Below are 23,219 nucleotides of genomic sequence, written 5' to 3'. Positions count from 1 at the left end.
TTTTTCAGTGAAAGGTGAAATGTTTTATCATCGCTAGGATTGCTCCAGGCTGTGTCTAACACAACATGATTTATAAAACCGCAGCGTATGTTCATGTGTGTCAATATTTATGCGTTTGCTTGAATCTGAGGCATTTTTCTCATTCAGAAAATGACGTAAAGTCGAAGACTGCAAAAGGCAGCTGAAGGTTTATACATAAATGGAACGCTATGACAGGTAGATCTGAAAAATAAAAACGCAGCTTACTTTGCTTCACTTCCTTATGTAACATATGCAGTAGAATTACGTGAAATGCAAACTGGAAATAGAAAATTAAAATTCTGTTTTTCCTACATATTTTATGAAACCTAATAAAGAGATACTGATGATGGACTCAATAACCATTCAATATGAGAGCCTACTAACACCGGCACCGCATTATGGTAAATGTCTCTTCCCGCTGAATCAAATACATTATAAAATACAATTTAAAATTTATATTTATTTTCCAACTATGCATCGAAAGAATATAATATGAATTTTTTCTGTGACTCAGAATTCACAATGTTAAATTAAATTTTTCTGTCTTTTCACAAATTGCCTCTAACTCAAGTCAGTCTTCATTCCGAATAATATTACAGAAAAAATTATAATTACAGACATTTATTTAAATAGTTAGAAATACCTGTCTCTATAAAAACTTGAAATTAGAAAATTAGCAAAGTTTTCTATATTATTAAGATGAAAAACTCCTTGACCGATCTGAAATGAATCCTCACAGCTTAAGAAGTAAACGGAGAGGAGATATTTTTATGGGCCTCTGTTTTCAAAGGCACGGCAGTGACTATTTCCCATTAAATTATGTTTCGGTAAAATGGAGTTCTCGGACTCAGTTACTTTATACAGATGACCCCAGATTTTCACAGAAATTTAACTAATCCCTTAAATGATTGCATGATAATACAGCAGGTCAATTTCTAGAGACATAGGTGTTTCGGGAATGGTAAACATGCTGAATCAACTATGCCCTCACCGGAATTCGGATTACAGATCTTTCGAATATTAGGCAGATATGCTAACATTTACACCACACAAGGACAGATCAAGGCTCTATAAAACTTTATAAGCTTACACATTTATAAATTACGCAAGTTATAGCTAAAGAAGGTTAGCATAATATGTTCGTTTGCAGCTAAAGTAAATTTATTTGTGACTTATAATAATGGTTTATGTATCCATAAAGTTTAGTCCCGAAATTTAAGAATTGAATAATGAGGTAACTGGTTATTTATGATTCGAATTACAAAAGATGGAATGATATATTTATAACTTTCATTTCAGAATTTTTTATGATATACGCAGAAAATTTTGAATCTCATCCTGGAATTTGAATCCAAAGTATAATTCGAGAAATACTGTTGCATAGTAGGAGGAAGCCTAGACAAGCCTAGTTGACAGTTAAACTACAGGTAATTGATGTCAACTGCTAATTAACTACCTTGAGAAAAACCTAGCTAAATACCATGTACAATAGTATCCTAGTTTACATTTAGAATATTGATAAGAAAAACATTTGTTCTCCGAAAAAGTTTTGGATCTTAGATATCTAGTGATCGCTTTAAAAATTAAGGAAAAAACTGAACTAAAATCTTAAAGCTCTCTGATTTTATATTACTCCCAAACGGGCGTTTTTTCATTTACAGACACGTACACGTTTCGAGTATATTTTGGATAACGCTACATTTTACTAAAATATTTAAAAACAGCATATATTTAGAATTTCCGATGGAGAGTTTTGCGCGCTGGAGATGATAGTATTTCATTCCATACAGTGATACCTATGCTTGCATCGAAATTGTTGAGTTTCTTAATAAAAAATTCTTTAAAGTTTTACAAATTATGAAATAGACAATAAAGCAAATTCGAAATTTAAAATTCGGGCTTCCAGGTGCCCATGTACTAGTGGAGGACTATGTTATGAAAAATTTGGTGACGCTAGGTCCGTTGTTTTTCACAATGCGAAAAACAATTATGTAGATGCTTCATTATTTAGTTTCTTTAAATATAATATAGGGCGATAATATTTGGTAGTAACAATTTGAAGAGTGATTCGACGCAAAATGCCGTTTTGAGACTAAGAGCCCTTCTGCGCTGACGCCCATTTGGGCTAACAAAATTAAACAAAATTGTAATAGGAAAAAATAATGTAAAAATTGTTTATTCAAATTATTTAAATTCCTAATTTGAATTGAAATTCTTAATTATAATGCCAATTGTTTAATTGTCAATAAAATGTGTCGTTTTGTCGTTTCACTCATAGAAAAAACACATTATAACAAATTACTCTTTTTCTTTACATTAGGAACTAATGTATCTTCTTGTATTCAAATGCATAGATATACACTTTTAAGGAAATTTTAGAGTGATTATAAGTTATGTAAAATATAATGTTACGAATTTGGTATTTAAAAAGCTAATGTTAGTTCAATTACAAATTAAATGATTTTATTTCTCGCGCAGTGCAGCGCGTGACGAATATTAAAAGAAAGCTAAGCCGTAAAATTGAAATTACAAGAGCGCGTGCATTAAATAAATAAATATCTCTTTTTGATTTCGAGAAAGTACTGGAAAATTCTAGCGCGTGATTTTAAAATCTTATAAAAGGAGGAAAACATCTCAGTTTGTAGTAGTTGCTGCTTAGTTTGTTGTTGTTTAGAAAACTGCTCTTGTTGATTGTAGCGAATTCGCGGATTAGCGTTCTTTAGCTGTTTTTAATTGCGTTCTATTGGACATTTGAGTAGTTAAAAGATAACTACTGTGAGATATTGTAATACTGCATGATAATTTGAGAAAATTTAAGCATTTTTGTTGTGATAATAATAAATTTTTTTTGTTCATTTTTCATCGGACTTGTGCATTCATTTCATAACGAACCCGTACGCACGCAACAATTTTTGGTGTCAGGAGTGGGGTTTGAATGCCAATAACAAGAGCGATGGAAGAGCAATTAAGGCAGTTAATATCAGCCTTTGCCTCATTTAAAGAAGAAATTAAAGAGGAAATGAAATTAGGCCAGGAATCCGTTAAGGAAGAAATGAAATTGGGCCAGGAATCCGTTAAGGAAGAAATGAAATTGGGCCAGGAATCCGTTAAGGAAGAAATGAAATTGGGCCAGGAATCCGTTAAGGAAGAAATGAAATTGGGCCAGGAATCCCTTAAGGACGAAATGAAAGCCGTTCAAGCTGGTCAAGAAGAAATGAAAAGAGAAATTACTTGCATAATAGAAAATAAATTTGAAGCTATGGAAGGCAGAATTGACGCAGTTGAAAATAAAGTTGGACATATTGAAGAAAAAGTTTCTTCCGTAAAAGATCATATTGAAGAAAGAGTTTCTTCGGTGAAAGAAGAAATAGAAGAAAGAGTTTCTTCTGTAAAAGAACATATAGAAGGAAGAGTTTCTGCTGTGGAGGAACGAATTGAAGGAAGAGTTTGTGCCGTCCAACACCAAATCGAACAACAAATTGATGAGAGAGTTTCTGCAGTTGCCAAAGAAATGGATACTTTAAAGAAATTCGTAACGTCGGCAGGGAGCAGGAGTGATGATTTTAAATTCTTACCAATGCCTGCTCGTCCACCTCTGAAGCTATCGACGTATGATGGGAAGACCTCCTGGCAGGTGTATAAGACACAATTTTCTATCGTGGCGGATGCGAATGGATGGGATTCCCAAGCTAAGGCCTGTCATCTCGCCGCTTCTCTAAGAGCCGACGCAGCGGATATCCTTCAGACTCTTCCCGAAAACAAAAGGTTAGATTTCGGAGCTCTGTCCGGCGCCTTGGAGTTGCGCTTTCGGGAGAAGTGTTTAAAAGACTACAGCAGGCTCCAATTAAAATCTCGTCAACAGAAGCCTACCGAAACACTTCAGGAGCTCGCCGCGGATGTTGAAAGGCTGTCCCATCTCGCCTTTTCGGAATGCCCGACAGAAACAAGGGAAATCCTGTCCTTGCAATACTTTATCGACGGCATCCGAGATACTGAAATACAGAAAGCTCTACGAATGGCGGATGTAAAAGATTTAAAAAGTGCTCTAGTGTACGCCATGAAATTTGAGGCAGCCCAGCAAGCCACTCGTCGAGACCGCCACCCAGTCAGAGCTGCTCAAGTCCAGGAGCCAGGGGATCAAGTCACCGCTCGACTTGACGATTTAACTAGACAACTGAACGCCTTGAGACGGAATATTGGTGAGAAGAAACCGACCGTTAAGTGCTGGAACTGCGGTGCTGAAGGACACATACGACGAAACTGCAAAACACCCCAGGGTACTGATGTTAAGACCGCTTCTAACAAGCAGCAGGGAAACTAATTAGTGGCCATCTCGCGGGGCGGAGGTTGCCAGATAATGAAAAGCCCCCGTTTAAAGCGCTTCAGATTTCTGCAGTGAGAGGCGGCAGTAATGGACTTTTCATAATAGGACATATTAATGGAGTTCTGTGCAATATGACTATAGATACAGGAGCCAACGTCACCATCATCCGAAAAGATTTGGCTCAACAACTAGGAAACAAACTTATCTGGACGCCGCCCTGCGTTACCCTCCAGACTGTGTCCGGTGAGAAGATCGACATCGACGGAAAAGTAAATGTTAACATCACGTTTGGAAGTGCCGCTTACCATCACACGGCATATGTAGCAGAGATCACTGATTCTTGCATACTCGGATTGGACTTTCTAAGGAAATACAATTTTTACTTGGATTTTAAAAATAACGAATTGCACTCTACATCTGAGGACATAGCGTTATTTCTCGTTAATGATGAAGAAGTTAAATCTGTCCATAAAATCATAGCACAAGACTATATCACAATACCGGCAAGAACAGAAATTTTACTTCCTGGATGCATAGCCGAAAATAGAAATTTCCGCTACGGCATCATAGAATATCCCAATAACTGTAATATCCCAAAAGGAGTACTAGTAGCCTCAACACTCGTCGACCTATCCAGAACGGTTATCCCGGTGAGAGTCGCCAATGTAACTGAAAAGTCGAGAGTTATTAAGAAAGGTGAAGTGGTTGCAACATGTACTCCAGTAACCAGCGTTGAAAGAAAGAGTAACATCCCAGAATCCGTGTCCTCAGAGAGCATTACATCGGAGTTATTGCAGAATGCACAATTAAACAATAAAGAGAAAAATGCTGCCGATCGCGTCATTAAAGATCTTCAAGTTGTTTTCTCCCGCTCGTCTTCTGACGTGGGTCGAACTAGTTTGACACAACATAGAATAGATACTGGCGATCATCCCCCAATCAAGCAACATCCAAGACGTCTACCGTTTGCTAAACAGGAAGAGGTGCGAACACTGTTAAAAGATATGGAAGAAGGCGATGTCATCGAGCCTTCAGCGAGTCCATGGGCATCTCCCATCGTTCTCGTCAGAAAGAAAGACGGCTCAACAAGATTTTGCGTTGACTATCGCCGGTTGAATGAGGTTACGAAGAAAGACAGTTACCCTCTTCCTAGAATTGATGACATTCTAGACACTCTTTCTGGAAGCAAGTGGTTCTCAACACTTGATTTAAAGAGTGGGTATTGGCAGGTAGAAATCCATCCTGAAGACCGAGAAAAGACGGCATTTACTACGGGACAAGGACTTTGGCAGTTCAAAGTGATGCCGTTTGGACTGTGTAATGCGCCGGCAACATTCGAACGTCTTATGGAGACTGTTTTGAAAGGCCTTTCCTACGAAGCCTGTCTGATATACCTGGACGATATCATCATCGTCGGAAAGAGTTTTGAAGAGCATCTAGAAAATCTTAGAAAGGTGCTTCAGAAACTGAAAGAGGCCAATCTGAAGCTGACTCCCGCTAAATGCAAATTGTTTCGAAAGGAAGTGACTTACCTGGGACATGTCATCTCTGCAGAAGGTGTGCGCACGGATCCTGAAAAGGTATCAGCGGTTAAATCCTGGACGCGTCCCGAAAATGTCCATCAGCTGAGAAGCTTCCTAGGGCTTTGCACCTACTATAGGAGATTCGTGAAGAACTTTTCTTCCATCGCAAGACCACTTCACAAGCTGACAGAGAGCAAGCAAAGATTCTTGTGGACAAAGGAATGCGAGCATGCATTTAACAACTTAAAGGAAGCTTTAACATCTGCTCCAATCCTGACGTATCCTCAGCTCGACAGACCATTTATTCTCGACACCGACGCGAGCAATGAAAGTGTCGGTGCTGTTTTGTCCCAAGAAATAGACGGCCAAGAACGCGTAGTAGCTTACTGGAGCAAGTGCCTGTCTAAACCGGAGAGGAATTACTGTGTCACAAGGAAAGAGTTGCTCGCCATAGTCAAAGCTGTAGAACATTTCCATCATTATCTATACGGGAGAAAATTCCTCCTCCGCACGGACCATGCCTCATTGGCCTGGCTTTTAAATTTCAAAAATCCTGAGGGTCAAATAGCCAGGTGGATACAGAGACTCTAAGAATATGACATCACTATCCGTCATCGTAAGGGATCATCACACGGAAACGCCGACGCCCTGTCTAGAAGACCTTGCCAAGAAAGCTGCCGATATTGTTCCAGGGTGGAAGCGAAATACGAGCTGCTGACTCCGGTCGCAAGACAAATTACAACATCAACATCGGCTGATCGAGACCCGTGGAGTGATGATGAAGTCAGGAAAGACCAGCTGGAAGACCGCGACATTAAACCCATACTTGATTTAATAGAGTCATCAAACAGAAAACCTACATGGCAGGACATTTCTATCTGCCTACAACAAAACTAGTCCTACAACAAAACAATACTGGGCACTCTGGGATTCACTTCACATTCGAAACGGCGTCTTATACCGGAAATTCGAGTCGGATGATGGGAAGACGTTCCGATGGCAACTGATACTTCCAAGATCCCGGATTCCTGATGTCCTCAAAGAACTACATAACAGCCCTACAGGAGGTCACTTTGGAATTATGAAGACCTTACAGAGAGTTCGTGAGCGCTTTTACTGGAATAATGCAAAGAATGACGTGCAAAAGTGGTGCCGATCTTGCGATGCCTGTGCAGGTCGGAAAGGACCGAGGAAACGCAGCCGAGGCAGACTGCAACGTTACAACGTAGGTGCGCCTTTTGAACGTATCGCCTTTGACATCCTGGGACCTCTGCCACGAACTGCTGATGGCAACAAATACATACTCGTTGTCATTGATTACTTTACCAAGTGGCCTGAAGCTTATCCTATTCCTGATCAAGAGGCAGTCACAGTATCTGAGGTAATGATACAGCACTGGATTTCCAGGTTCGGAGTGCCTCTTCAGTTACATTCCGATCAGGGAAGGAATTTTGCCTCGGCAGTAATCAAAGAACTATGCAAACTACTTGGAATTGACAAAACTCAAACGACGCCATTGCATCCCCAGTCGGACGGCATGGTAGAGAGGTTCAATCGAACCATCCTTAATAACCTCTCATTAGTGGTTTCCAGAAACCAACAGGACTGGGACAAGAAATTACCACTCTTTTTACTGGCTTATCGCAGTGCTGTCCACGAGACTACCGGCTATTCTCCATCACAGATGCTCTTCGGTCGTGACCTTCGTCTGCCTTGTGATCTATTGTTTAGCCGCCCTCCGGATGCTCCCTCATCGTCTGAGGAATATATTCAAGATCTCCAGGCCCGGTTTGAAGTGATGCACAATTTTGCACGAGAGCGAGTCAACTTGGCGACGGAGAAGATGAAGACCCGATACGACACAAGAGCTACTGAACATCAATTCCACGAAGGAGACAAGGTGTGGTTGTGGAATCCGACTCGACGGAAAGGACTTTGTCCGAAATTACAGTCACCTTGGGATGGGCCGTACACAGTCCTAAACAGGCTGAATGACGTCGTGGTTCGGATTCGTAAGTCTTCGAACTCTAAACCTAAAGTCGTTCATTACGACAGGTTAGCTCATTACTATGGCCATAGTACATAATGTAAATAATTGTAAATAGTATAAGACCATGGTCCATTTTGTTTTTAAATGTGTATTTGATTTGTTTTATGTATTGCATTTATTGTTCATGTTGTTTATTATTGTAATGTAATGCTTATTAATGCATTTATGCCACAGTTGTAAGTTTAGCTTCCTGTGCAGGGATTGTACTGCCCGGGACGTGCAGTCCTTGGGAAGGGGGCAGTGTTACGAATTTGGTATTTAAAAAGCTAATGTTAGTTCAATTACAAATTAAATGATTTTATTTCTCGCGCAGTGCAGCGCGTGACGAATATTAAAAGAAAGCTAAGCCGTAAAATTGAAATTACAAGAGCGCGTGCATTAAATAAATAAATATCTCTTTTTGATTTCGAGAAAGTACTGGAAAATTCTAGCGCGTGATTTTAAAATCTTATAAAAGGAGGAAAACATCTCAGTTTGTAGTAGTTGCTGCTTAGTTTGTTGTTGTTTAGAAAACTGCTCTTGTTGATTGTAGCGAATTCGCGGATTAGCGTTCTTTAGCTGTTTTTAATTGCGTTCTATTGGACATTTGAGTAGTTAAAAGATAACTACTGTGAGATATTGTAATACTGCATGATAATTTGAGAAAATTTAAGCATTTTTGTTGTGATAATAATATATTTTTTTTGTTCATTTTTCATCGGACTTGTGCATTCATTTCATAACGAACCCGTACGCACGCAACAATAATTTAATTATAGGAAATCAAAAGCAAAAGGCATAAGAGAATCCTTGGAAAACGCACGCTCTAGCTCCCTGGAAAGAAACATATTGAAAATAAGATCAGTTTGCAGTTTGAGTCTTTAGCACACGTTATAAAAAGGGTTGGTATGCGAATTGAATTGGTATGCCATAAAACAGTAATATATCCAACAAATCAGGATAGCTCACGCAAATGCAACAGCATTTCTTCGAGTCTTTGAGCTGATTATACGGCATTTAGTCAAGCGACAGTTAGGACACTTGTAACTTCAGTTGCCTTTGAAAAACATATAACCAGAAAATTTCTCTACTTTAAAAATTAAATAAAATTCGGCATTGCTTATATTTTAAAGGGAAAAAAACTTATGGATCAATTTAATTTCTAAATGCAGATACGTGGGAACTCTAAATTTCCGTTGTATACATTGCTCCCATTGCAGTTGCGGCCACTACGATAGATAATGCCATAAAACATGCACCTGTACAACTATGTATCGCTATGTATAACATGTAATATAATGCATTTTACTTGAGCTAATTTAGTGCCAAAAGGTAGGAGTGCCGTTGATGCCACCGGCAGTGGCAGAACGTTGTTGGCAGGAGTTACAATTTCTTCACGGCTCAGGACTCCGGAAGTTTATTGGTATCTGGACCCCGGAAGGGTATAGTTAGTGTATGGAGATAACACCTACTTACTTAGAGTACATAATAGGTTGTCCCATTCACTTCTGCATAACATAACATAGTATATACATTGGTCCCATCAGTGGCGATTGCTACTTTTGAACACTGAGCTCACTAGCGGTCGAGTGGTACTGTCACTGCTGAATACTGGTAGTTCAACCCAGGTTCGTTCCCATGGAGACCGGTTGACTACCTAGTTGGTTTTCTGAATGTGTGACGTTAATATACGCTATTTCCTTTAAAAGTTTTCCTACGAATATAACCGGATATTAAATTATTTCAGTTTTTAATGAAATCTGTTGAATGATAGTGAAACTATTACTTACAAACTCATGCAATATGCATATACAATGTTCGAATGAATTTCTTTATACGTGGAATACATACATTCTTCATACATAAATTGTGTACTAGAAAATACAGACCAGCATTTCATAGTATACAAATTTCTAACATGTAGTCTTACCGACATACAAGGAACTAAAATAACCTAGAAAATGAATACAAATGGTATTTTAATAAGTGTTTAAATGTAATACGCAAGCTGAATACGTATTTAATAAGAATTTTGTTAATTATAAAAAAAGACTAATGGGAAATGTGAAAGTGAAAATAGGTAACAAAATTTAATTTTATTCGAAAATTCAGTGATTTTTTAAAATTTTATTAATTTTGCCATGAGGATAGAAAGGAGTCATTCTTAATGAGAAAAAACAAGATCTTAAGTAAGAAAGGCAAGAACTACTCGTTAGCAAAAAAGGCATTATACTCGAAAACCTTTGGCTATTGCATATTTGTTTAAAAAAGCATTATTTTATTTGGTAATAAAAGTTTTCAAGACAAGATTATTTTTACGACTGTGTCAATATATTAACTTGGTGATATGTTCCCATGTTTTTCTTTGTTGTTTTTGTTTTCCTGTATGCACTTCAACCAAATAAAAAAGTGTGCGAAATGCATTTCCGTATACTTCAGTTGAATTCACGGTTAAATGAAAATGAAACTGTCAAATTTTCCTTTCACTTAAGCCTGATATATCGATTAGGTAAAGCACATGTTAGACGAAAAAGATGCAGCTATCGTTATTTGTTATTAATTTTACTATGGACTGTTTATGTCATATAAATTGAGGATTTAGTTTTACATATTACCGTAATGTAATGTAGTTTACATGGATAATATATCCAGTGCTTCAATAAGTGTTCGATCACTACATTTTTAGCATCAGGCTTCTGAATATTCTGTGAAAGCTGCTTCCTTACATTTTATTGTGCATTTAATGTTCGTGTTTTTCTTGACAGTCAAGTTTGCAGCAGGAATTTTTGATGCATCATAACAGCACTTCTAGTAAAAATAAAATGACATTTAATACAGATCATATTTTGACCTTTAGTTCATGTCATATTTATCTCTGTGCTCGAGTATATCAGAAGCTTTTTTCGAGGTAGCACAGCTCTCTTTCTCACCTGAAAGTTGTCCAAACTCAGGAACGGTATGAGTGTAAGCCGATTTCGGCAATAGCCCGATATGACTGATATGAATTTGTTGATATTAAAGTATACAAAGTTCCTTGCACGTTCGACATAATATAACCTGCGTGCTTTATGGGGTTTCTAAAATATGTATTTTGATGCGTCTATGTTTTGACATTGGTCTGTGCATGGAATAACGATAAAACAAAGATGCTTGCAATAGCAACGTTAATTTCTTAAAATTGTGCATTGGTATTATAAACAAATATCAGTTTGTTTTTAATGAACTAGTGTGTACAAAATATCTACCTGTTTCTCTTAGATGTGTAATAAAATGAAAATTCGCAACATATCAAATTTCGAAATTTAGTAACGGAAATTTTTATAATGGAGAAAACGGCTCTGAAATTTATAAACTCTAATCACTTGAATACTGATTCCTCAGATTTTGCGGCGGATAATACTAATGAATTCAAAACTATGAAATTTACATGACGATGATATCGCTGAGGCCTAAAAATGGTCACTTTGCCTAACAACATAAAATAATAAAGGTATTATTAATCATAGTGTTCATCACTAATGCTTCAATCATCAAATATATGTTAAAGCGAAGCTAACAATATTTCTAAAAATGATTAGTTTTAGAGCTGTGCAGTATTGCTAAAGGCCACGTAAATGAAATCACATACTACAGAACAACAGACGTATTACTAGCACGCATTCCTGTTTAGAAACTTCTCTTTTGTTCAAACACACACGCACTCTGAAGTCGTAGAGCTCAGTCAGCAGTTGCGAAATGACGTCGATACGAAACTTCAGAATAGACTAAGAGATGGAAATAATAGATAATATGTTAGAGAGATATACATTTTAGTGCCTGCAGTCCTGTAGAACTATAGAAAATTCTACTGAAGGAAGTAAATAAAGAAATGAAGCTCTAAATTGTATTTAATGCTTGCAATAATTAGATCTAGGACATGATGCCACGGTTCATTTACATCAGTAAATTCAAATTGCTTTAGTACAGCAAGTAATTACTTAAACGAATTCTCTCAGTTCCGCCTCCAATTTTTAAGAAGAGCACCTGGGAGGACGAGTCCGAGGGTCTCTCACCTCTCTTCCCATACCAGCAACCTCTCGAGAAGATTTCCGCCTCTTTATATTTTATATAAAATTGTATATAGTTATATCTAGAGTAGTGTATAAAGTCATATTTAGAGTGTCCCCATGCCGCGCAGACACTGTACATTTATAAACATCCATACCTTCTCCGGGGTTTAAACCCGGACTTTTCGGTTTCAAAGTAGGCTTCCCTAACCCTTATACCGTCTGGGTGGCACATAAAGTGATAGTCAATCGCATCAGAAAACCTAATTTTAGACACACAATTTTCCAAAATTAGGAAAAGTTATTATACTGAGGTAGTTATAAACACGGATAATATATAAAATAAAAATATGTATTTTTGTCTTAGACGTATTTGGCGAAAATCCTTTTGCATGACATAACTGATCAGATTTAATTTTCATTTTAGGAATGAAAATTAAATCTGATGAAATTGAAAATGTTTAGCGGAATTTTGAATTGATCGTGTAAGTAGCATAGGAAGGACTATAAAATCTTTATTAAGTGGAAGGAAAGACTTGAAATAAATAAAACTGAAATGAATCAGATATTTTGCGCTTGGACTTTAGGCCCTACGAATCAATTCCCGTATTTGTCGCCGTATAAGACGCAGCCCCTTTTTATACACATTTTTGAAGAATAAAACTTTATAACTGATAACTGTAATGAATTTATAGTATTTTAAACATAAAATAATACAAACGCAAAGTAATATTTTCTGCATCGTCTTCTAAATCAGCATCTGAGTCGTCACACAACAAATTGTCCTCTGTATCACCCAGTGCATTACTAATACCACACTTTTTAAATTATTTAACCACTGTCTCTGTTTTTAGAGCATCGCATGAAACTTTGACCCATTCACAAACTTCAGATATGCTAGGCCTGTTTCTTCTTCTTGATGGTGTGATATGAAAATCTGAAGAATACATCCACCTCTTCCACTTCTTCAAAAACTCTACGTAACAGTAGTATTCTACATTCCGCAAGGAAACAAGGAACAAATCGCGTAACTCCGAATAGAAGAAATTTACAGAAATGAATATAATAAAAAACTGAGTATCGACGTATAAGACACAAAACACTTTTGTTGCTGCTGCTTAAAGTGAATTTATTTAGCTTTAATAGAACATCATCCTTATATATTTATCAGATTAATAAATTATATAGCAGTGACAATGGATTTTGTGATATAAATATACTGTAACCAGCTGGTTTTATTACTAATAAAACCAAGAGCTACAAGGGGAAAAAGAAACGTGACACAATGGTTTAAATGAAGCTCTAATGAGCACAAAAAATAAGGTAACTGAAATTTTTCTCTACAAAGCAAGCATGTAGCTCGAAGATACCGAGTAGAACTTCTAAGATAAATCTCCAGAAAACAAAAATCTCAGCTCTCGTACACATCTCTTCAACAGGAAAAGAAAAAATCAGAAGTCTTAGTTCTTTTTACATATTACTTTAACCAGGTATCCGATAAGTAGTTCATGAAAGAAGAGTATTGTATGGGTCAATGAAGAAGAAAGCAAAATAATCGTGAATCCCTAGTGGAAACAAATGTGGTAAGAATAAGGAAAAAATTAAGAGTACTAAGGGAACGAAGCAACAGAAACTTGTTTATGAAGAACTAAGTTTATTTTTGAAAAGTATAGCCTATAAAAAGTGTGGAAGAGAAGAAAGATTTCTGGGAAATTAAATCCAGGTGATTTATCTATTTATACTGCAGAGTAAATTAAAGAATCAAATGGATCAATTTATGATGGTTATTTATAGAAGTTTATATCTTTTTTATATTCACTATCTTCTGTATCGTTTCTACACAGTGAAGCTGCTTTCTCAAGAATTGTGGTGTAAGATAAGGAGGAGGCAACAAATAAAGTTGTTAAAAAAGAATGGGTGGAATTAACATAGATCTAAGCTTTAAATTTACAAAATAACTCAAATAAAGCAGAACTGTGTACGTTTTACCTGCAATTGTTATATGTGACCTACTTTTGTTACACAAACTGCATGAAGACGTTAATCAAATTTATGCCATAGTTATATTATAAATTAGAGTATGACTTTATGAAGTAGTAATAGTAACGGAGGGCGTGGGCACCATCCCTCTACCATTACGGTTAGTCGGTTCTGCACACGTTCGCCCTTGTCTAGTATTTATTAATAACTCTAAAATTTTTACATTGCCATATATTGTGCCATAACTTATTACATAAATTTTGGTTTGAGAATTTTCTCTCTAATGAATTTCTTTCTTTTGTAATTTTATTTTTAAGCAGTCCTCTTGCAAAATTCCTTTCACTTTGCTGCAGTTCTTTCATGAGTTTCTCAGTTTCAAGGTTTCTATTGTATTCCTCATATTATACCTTATATATTATGCTAATGTCTTCCAGAATAGTACTTTCTCTTTCCTAAGTTTTTCGTATTTTCCTCTTTTCCTTTTGTGTGTCACTGAATCCTCTCTCTTTGATCACACCGAATCAACATGAGTATGCTTTCTTGTAACTCGATTTTCAAGTTTATAATATCTTAATGATAATTTAACCACCTTCATGCGTCATGTCTTCATAATCGCAAAATGTCAGTATTTATTTTTCGTAATTTGAATGCATGTACATTTTAAACATAATATGTATGATATATGTTTGCTATAAATTAATCACTTTTTCAAATGATAAGCACTGCTGTTATTTGCATTATTATAGATTGCATTCACTACATTACTTCCTTACTTATTGTACTATTACATCTTTATTATAACTTGTTATATGAAATTATATTACTTGAAATAAACCTATGCCCAATTTTATTAGGATGTCCATTGTTTTTGCGATTTTTTGCGCTGTGTATTTTTGTTTTACTAATGTGCTGCTGTATCATTAGCGATGCCATCTTCTGGGAATATCTAAAATTTGATTGATAGTTACATCTGGAAGACTGGGACCTTGGGAGGTTGTCGGTTGAAGGTGTAGTTTTATTGGTTTAAAGACTTTATCTGTTGCAATTTTATGATGCAAACCATATGCATTTTTATTTTAGGTACAAAATTGATGCCAGAAGTTAATTTTTGCCTTCACAATAATCCGCTTGTAAAGGGCCTTTTCTCTTTGATAAATTTGCAATACATTTGATTGGGTCATGTAACGTCTTTCAGACTTTAATTTACGCCTGAGAGCTCAGCATTTCTTTTGTTGTATTCTGAGGTCTTTTGTCCACCATTTTGCAACTGTTTTGGATGACGATAGAGAATGATTTTATTATACGTATCTTGTATATCAGTTAGTAATAGTTCTGTGAGGTTTTCAAGTTCTCCCGGTGACTGGATGTGGATAAATTTCTGTTCATGAATGAGTAAGATATTTCTTATTTTCCTATTGAATGCTGGAATTTTATTTCTTGGTAGATTATTTTCTTGGTAGGCTATAGCGTTTAATAATTGGGATGGATGTGCTTTTTTCAAGTTGGAAAGTAATGAATATGTGATCTGATAGGCTTTCCTCCTCTTCTACTGACTATTTTTTATGTAAGGAAATAACTATGCAGTTTCGGAGTTCATGTACATTTGGTGAGCACATGATCGTTAATGTAGTACATCTAAATAAAAAGATCAAATGGCTTGTGATCATAATTTAAAAAAAAAAAAAAAAAAAAAAAAAAAAAAAAAATATGTACGGAATACTAACTGAAGAGGTCCATAAGACGACGAAAATTTATTCAGGAATTATAATATTCTAGTCAAGTGTTTGGCTTTTGATCCAGAAATTAAATATTTCAGAAATTAAACATTAAGTCATAAAATCCATAAGCGTTAAAATTACGAACATTGTTTAAGCATACAGTATTGTATGTTAAAACGTCTGAGACACTAAAAAACTCGTAGATTTCCATTGTATTCGATGCATATCAAATGAATGCATTGTTAATATGTACTAATTCTCATATGGAATCTGTTCAACAATTTTAACAATATAAAAAAACAAGCATTTAATTATTTTGCTTTTGTAACTGAAGGAAGTGACAGAAAAGTCATGCAAATAAAATACAGCAATATTCCTTCCATGAAATGCATTACTTGCTATTTTACGTTTGTAACTTTCTAAAGTAAATCATTTAAAACTGGAAAAATTGTTTCCAATAAACAAACACGAAAAAATCAAAAGTAAGCATATGATATCTTTTTCCATGGTATTCAATGCAAAATGTTTAATAAATGCTTATTTTATGGAATAAACGTGTATTTTTATTTAAAGTTTAAATGCTAAAACTTTTTGATAATGTGTGAAGTGTTTAAATCTTTAACTAAAATAATTAATGATTTGTTTTAAAATTTTTAAATTTAAAATAAATTGAAAGTTTGAACATATATTTTATAAACTGATGTTATAATACGTATATGTATAAAATTTCTTGTTGAAAACACAAAAACTTAAAAATCAAATTTTTTAAGTCGACCGTCCCCTTAACAAAGGAAATCAGCTTTATCTTAAAGTACACTTACGCTTTCAAAACTGGAAATACATACAAAAGAAGAATGGAAAGCTATAGAAAGGTATCATGACTAATATACAACTGTTACAAATTTTATCAGAACATAGCATAATTTAAAACGTTTGGAATATGAAACTATTTGGAAGAACGTGTATTGAGCTCTCCTAAATCGGATTAGATAAATATAGTAACTAATTACAATTAAGTGGTTTAATCAAGAACAAAATCATGTCATTCAACTCCTTAATTTAATTTCTGGTTAGATGTTTTTCTGTGTGATGCTTACGTGTGTTTATTCTGAATACACATTATTTATACCCACGGGAGATACTTATGTTATAATCTAAACAAGTTTATGTAATAAATGGGTAATAATTATATAAAAAAACTTGTTCTTACTGAAAGGTCTAAAGTGGGCAATGATAAAATATATTAATATTAACCTTTACTTTGCAACGAAGTTAAATTAAACTTTATCTTGTCCAACTCAATGTTTAGACCGACTCTTAATTGTAAATGATGTCAAAGCAATAACAATGTATTTAATAACGTGCGTTACTTAGTAATAAATTTACTAGAAAAATCACTTCAAATTGAACTGTGCAGCAAACAGTGCGTTGTGAAACTTCTTTGTTCAAGTCTCAGTCTACATTTATTGTTAATAAATATATCCCTGATTTCCCATTTTCAGAAATTAAATGAAAATGAATAGTTTCGTAGCTCAGTATATCTCATACTATGCTATTAATGGATTGAGAAGTTTTACCTGTCTTTAATCTATCGAAGACACCGCATTAGAGAAAATATTCTAGACACACTATTGCCGCTGGGACGCATTCATTGTAGTTCATTTTTCCTTCTCAGTTGTTTCATTTCGTTTGCTGCATCTAGTTATTTAAGATATCCTTCAGATACTTCATTCGGAAATTTTCGCAGATCTTTTTTAATTCCTGCGTGGCCATAGAAGAAGAGGTTATGAATTTCCATTAAATATCTCCTGATGTTCTGCCATGCTTTAATATTCAAAGGTACCCATTTTGGAAGAAAGTATTGAATTATAAGTTGCAGAGTAATTATCCAGATGCTGGTACAATATTATAAGTCATTTGCCTGAAATGGTTTACGAATGATCAAAAGGCAACAGACCCTCACGATAGGAATGTAGGATAGTTGAATTCTATTTATTTAGATAGGCATGCATTTCTGACAATAAAAGGGATATTATGACTAAAGATTCCATATACATTCGGGCTTCTGCATACATGTTATCTTTAATCCAAGTCTTTATGATTAATAATTGAATTAAATCCTTCAAGATTATGCTACTGTACTTGCTTTGTTCCTAAGCTTCACCTTTCCCTTAGTAGGGTCAAAGACACGAAACATTGGAAACAAAGGAAAACTTCATTTCTGAGACAAAATAACAATCATCTCTTTGGTTTGGAGAAAGTTCTCTTTGATTATAGAAATTTCGGTTTCAGAAATCTTAAGTAATGAAAACATGGGTAAATTGTTTGGATAGGAAAGGCATAATTTATAAGGAATATTTTTCTGACGGACACAGAATGAATTTTATATATTATGAAAGATATCATGAACAGACTTCTGAAGAGAACTCAGCGCGCTATTACGGAAAAAGGTAAGTTTAATTTCTGCTGCACGAAAACACTCCATCACACAATAGCATTTCCATCTAGCGATTTATAGAAGTGTCATTATTTTGAAACATTTTAATTCACGAGACGTTGCTCCTGCAGATTATGTCTTCCTAAAATGAAATCGCATCTGAAAAGTCATTGCTTTAATAACATTGAAGAGATCCAGAAAACAGTTGTAAGATTCTCGCTAGTGTATTTCTTAGTTACTGTAGAACGTGAATAACCTTAAGAACTAGTTAGAGAATAATCGCTTAAGTTCGTGTGACAAGAAACAACAAGATGGAAGCGTAACTAACCCTTTATTATTCCAATAAGATTTAACAAAACTCCATCTTGGAGTGTACAATAAAAGCCGACACTTGGGCTTAAACTTAAGAGATTAAAAAATAAACTAAAACTAAGATTAACTAAAGAGATATAGCCGAAGCTATCAAGATTCTAATTGAGTTGGCCCCTTAACTCTGACTACGAAGCTTATCAAGGGCCTGAGTACGGCCGAGCGTAATAACAGCTCTGAGAGATAGTAGCCAAAAAGCAGACGCGCGCCAATCAGATTCCTCATTAAGTATTCAGAGTGATTCCAAAACTACATTCTGCCCGGAAGTAGTAAGTTGAAGTTAAGAATTTGACAGGAAAAGAACTTAAAATTTAACTGTTAATAAAATTAACATAATCCTTACACAGTAATCAGAGTCTTAGCATTATTCTAGAAGTTGGGATGCATGAACGTGCCAATCATTGTAGAAATTTAAGAGGACTGCATACTGAATGCTGAGAAATAAGTACTTCTTTTTCAATATTTGATTCTGTAACAATTCAGTCCTACAACTTCGTAGATTCACTGTGCATTTACATATTGATAAAGGTATAAACGTATGTGGCAGCATAAAAAATTAAATTCTAATTTTATTAAAGTCTTCATATATATATATGATAGAATCGACAAGCCAAGTGACTAACTGCAGGAAGAGGCCCAATAACAGTGCGTATCAAAAATGAAAACAGGAAAGTAAAAAGAGTATTTACATCATCATCAGGGGGTTGGTGTAACGATGAAGTTTAATGTTCCCAAGCAGATTCTCCTCAGCATGTTGTAACAGAGGGAGTCTCATAGAAATGGCTCGCCTTCTTCTATAACGTGTGTGATGTTAACTAACTCATTTTATTTTGACACTGAACTGTACTGTCTTAGTAGTAATTAAGAAATCATGTTAATTATGAAGTGAAAACCTACAATCGTAGTACTATAGAAGATGAGCGAAGTCTTACTTATCCGTCAGACTCCTTTGCACTGTATGCAGAGGATGTATGCTGATATGCAGAGGATGTAAGGTTATTACATCCTCTGCATTAGCTCAAGGGTTGGAATTACATGTAATCCTGTAGTATCATGTTTCGACTGTGAAGACAAAATCAGCAAATTTTAAATAGTATTTGTAAGACTACGTAGTTTAGGAATCTTTCAAAATTATCGAACTATTAAGAAACTTCTTTTCCGTCATCCTTGTTAATGCTTTAGTAGAAAGGAATTATTGCGATTACTGGATTTTGATTTTTTTTTACTTCTCTTTCTAGAAACATTGCAAGTAGCAAACGCTTATACCAAATGCTTATGAATACGAGCAGTGTAATTGCTATAAAATATTCAAAGAAAGAAACCAGTGCTAACGTATGGCACAATGTTAAGTGGCTTAACCTCACTAGAAGCTTAACCAATTTATAATTTCATTTTCCTTTTGTAGCTGATATATTTGAAATAAGTTTTATTACACTGCGATTTAAATTTATTACGTAATGTTAACTTCATTAATAATATTAACGTGAATTCTACGTAGAAGACATAAAAAAACTATGTTCATTGCATTTAAATTTTTAAACTTCACGTTATTGAATATCCATTTTAACGAATATAATAGAAATTATGTTTGCAGCATGTATTTTCTTCCGGATTTTTTAAAATTTCCTTTATAAAAATTAAAATATTAAAAAATAGTTTCATTAGGAGAAGGTGAAGCAATTTCGCCATGTTTATCTAAGAAAATGAAAAATTCAAAAATGATGACAATTTTTAATACTTTGCTACGTGCCTAGAGAACAATTTAGATTAAACTGCCCGCGAAGAACACACGTTTACTTTTGATGGGACGAGTATTAGGATTCGAGAGATGACTCTTTTCGTCGAGAAGCAATTTTGGTAGTCTCCTTTTTTACCTTTTGCACACTACATTTAACGTTTTAATGCTTACTGCTCTTGCATTTTAAATCACGCTGTTTTCTCAGCCCAGAATTTTTTAAAAAGTTTCCGAAATCTTTGAATGGGTTTCATAATGTCCATGATTAAATATTAAATAAAAGAAATGGTATTAAATTATGAGAATAGCATTGAACGTTATTAAATGCGATCACGCTTAAAGGACGTTAAAGCAAATATTTATATTCAATTCGGGTGTATTGATCAGAAACGTATATGTGGTTTTTAAGTCTTAAGAAATGAAAGAAAACTGATTTTTAAGTTTAAATTTGCCTTTGCGTCTAGCTCTTTCATTCAGATGTCTTCGTTCATTCACCATTTTCTTCTGTGAATGTTTGGATTAGATACAAATAAGTAAGAATGTTTTTAAATGTGCACAGATGTATTTTAAATTGGCACTTGTGCATATGCACCGTGGTCTATAAAAGACCACACCCGGCTTTTGTTTTCACAGCCGTTGGGCGTAAGCATATACTTGCAATTACAAAAATGTTTTAAACAAATAAATATTCTTTTTTGCCATTAGCAGATTTAAAGAAAATAATTTGGTAAAAATTATGATAGCTAACGTTTTATACATTCTTCGGTTACTATAGATATATTTAGCAATACCTTTGTAACAATTATAAGAAATAAAACACTAATTGTTAAACATAAAAAATAAAAAATAAAATGTGTTAGTGAATAAGAACAAAATCTTGAATTTGATTTTATTTGGTTTTATTTTAAATTACTTTCTATACACAGGTGCTGCATTTAGCATTTTTAATTCATTATTCATGTTATGCTTATTACCACATAGCTTCTGTTCTGAAATTTTAAATTAAACTGACATCTGAAGATTCTTTATTTGTTGTTGTGTGTTATTCCTTATGTTTCGTTTCCAAAATTTCACGTATTTTTCATTTTACTTGCATGTTTACACATTATTGCTACTATTATTCTAACATTTTCATAGTTATGGATTCTCAGGGGGCTCGGGATGATGGAAACTCACATCATTTAATATTTCTTTTAGGCTTACGTAGGCAAATTAAATTTTTATTTGTTTACGCATACTATATATTACAATTTGAAAAATCTTTATTAATAGATTTCAGATGAACTGAGGGACTGACGTGACGCTAATTTCGAGCCTAATTTGTAACACTTTTATTTTGTAATTCATAAGTGCTTTGCCGTGGATATTATACTGAGAGCTAGAATGCTGAAATTTTAAGTACAACACTCAATACCTACAAAATGTTTTTCATACAGATTAAAATATTGGTGAAAAAGAGATTAATTTTGCAGCTTGTATCTTGAACACAGAGGTTAAAAAATGAGTAGTATATCAGTTTTTATCTTATTTTTAATTACATACATTTGCAAACATTTCGCTGTTCAATTTGTGAGGCTCCTGAATATAATTTTAAATTTTAGTATAAAACATGCCGGCCAGTTTTTGTTTAATGGTCACGAGTCAAACGTTTTGATTTTTAGGTTTATAATGTGCAGAAAAGGTTTCTATATGTAAGTACAGCGATCGGAGGTATGTGTAAGAATTTAGATTTTGCGATTTATGCAAAATTAATTTTTTAATGCAACAATAATTTAGATTTCGTGATGTACATTAAATTAAATTTTTAATGAAAAAATACGAAAATGTGAAGTTTTGTATCATTTGAAACATATTTGCAATTGGAAGTGTATGCCTATGACCAATGGTTGTAAAAATAGAGACCGGATAAGGACTTTTGTCGGCACGGTGTATAATCACGCCACTTTCAAAGGAACATATTTTTATATTAATAGGTATGTACAATGGCTACTGTACATTAATTGTAAACAATATTTGAACCCTTTGTTGTTAATACGTTTTCTATTGAACCTCCTAATTGCTTTCACATTATTACGTTTGTATATTGTTTTATTATCACGTTTGTTTTTCTTTTTTATTTAACAATGCCTTCCTTTTTGAATGGAGGAAACATCTCAAGTAATATTTGAAACTAATCACCAGTGGACACAATTTTTATGCGTACTTTAGCTAAGTAATTATGAATAAAATGAGCCTTAATGCTATCGCGAAGGACGTCTAGTGTTGTCATGAAGTAGGTTCGGTTAGTGTCAGAATGGATACTGTTTTCCATCTTCCCTCTAGCAATTTGTGAAATTAGCATTTAATGTAAGATTAATCTTCAGTCGAAACTCACCATCACTGCTTTGCATTCTAAGCTGTTCATTAAAACTTTTCCCTCTTTTAGACAATGAAGCTATGCATAGGGATATTCGGAATTCGATACAAGGACATTCGATACAAGCAGTAATTCAGTTTTATTTCTTTCTTCAAGCAAAAAATAATTTTACTCTACAGGTACTACAACAGGTATTATAATACTACAGCAAACTAACAGTAGTTAGTAGCAAACTAACAGTAGTTGTAAAAATTGAAGCCGGCAAAAATAAAATGTTACATAATTAGTAATACGTATTACTTTATTAAAAATTTAACATATAAAATTGGTTTTATATGTTATAAAAAACACTCTTTGTAAGTGTTTGTATGTGTTTTCATGAGCTTTATATATTTCTTTGATTGTGTTTGTGGCTATGACAAAACCTTTAGTTTGGATTTTTATTTCTTTATAAGCTATCGCGTTCACATTTTCTACTCATACACTTTGGGAATGCTAATGCAATGTGATTCAGTAGTATTCTCTTTAAAATATTTTAATAACTGAATCGGAAGATGTAAGGAGAGGCTGGCAAATTTCACAGGAGGAACAAAGAACTATCAGAACTTCTGATAGTACTATGAAGAATACCTGACAGTACTATCAGAAGACATTTCAGAAACGCTGAATTGTATGGATCCT

The sequence above is a fragment of the Stegodyphus dumicola genome, chromosome 1 (assembly GCF_044657685.1).
Source record: "Stegodyphus dumicola isolate Sdum_Otavi_A_Nest chromosome 1, ASM4465768v1".
Lineage (NCBI taxonomy): Eukaryota > Metazoa > Arthropoda > Arachnida > Araneae > Eresidae > Stegodyphus > Stegodyphus dumicola.
Note: the sequence above shows the minus strand (reverse complement) of the source record.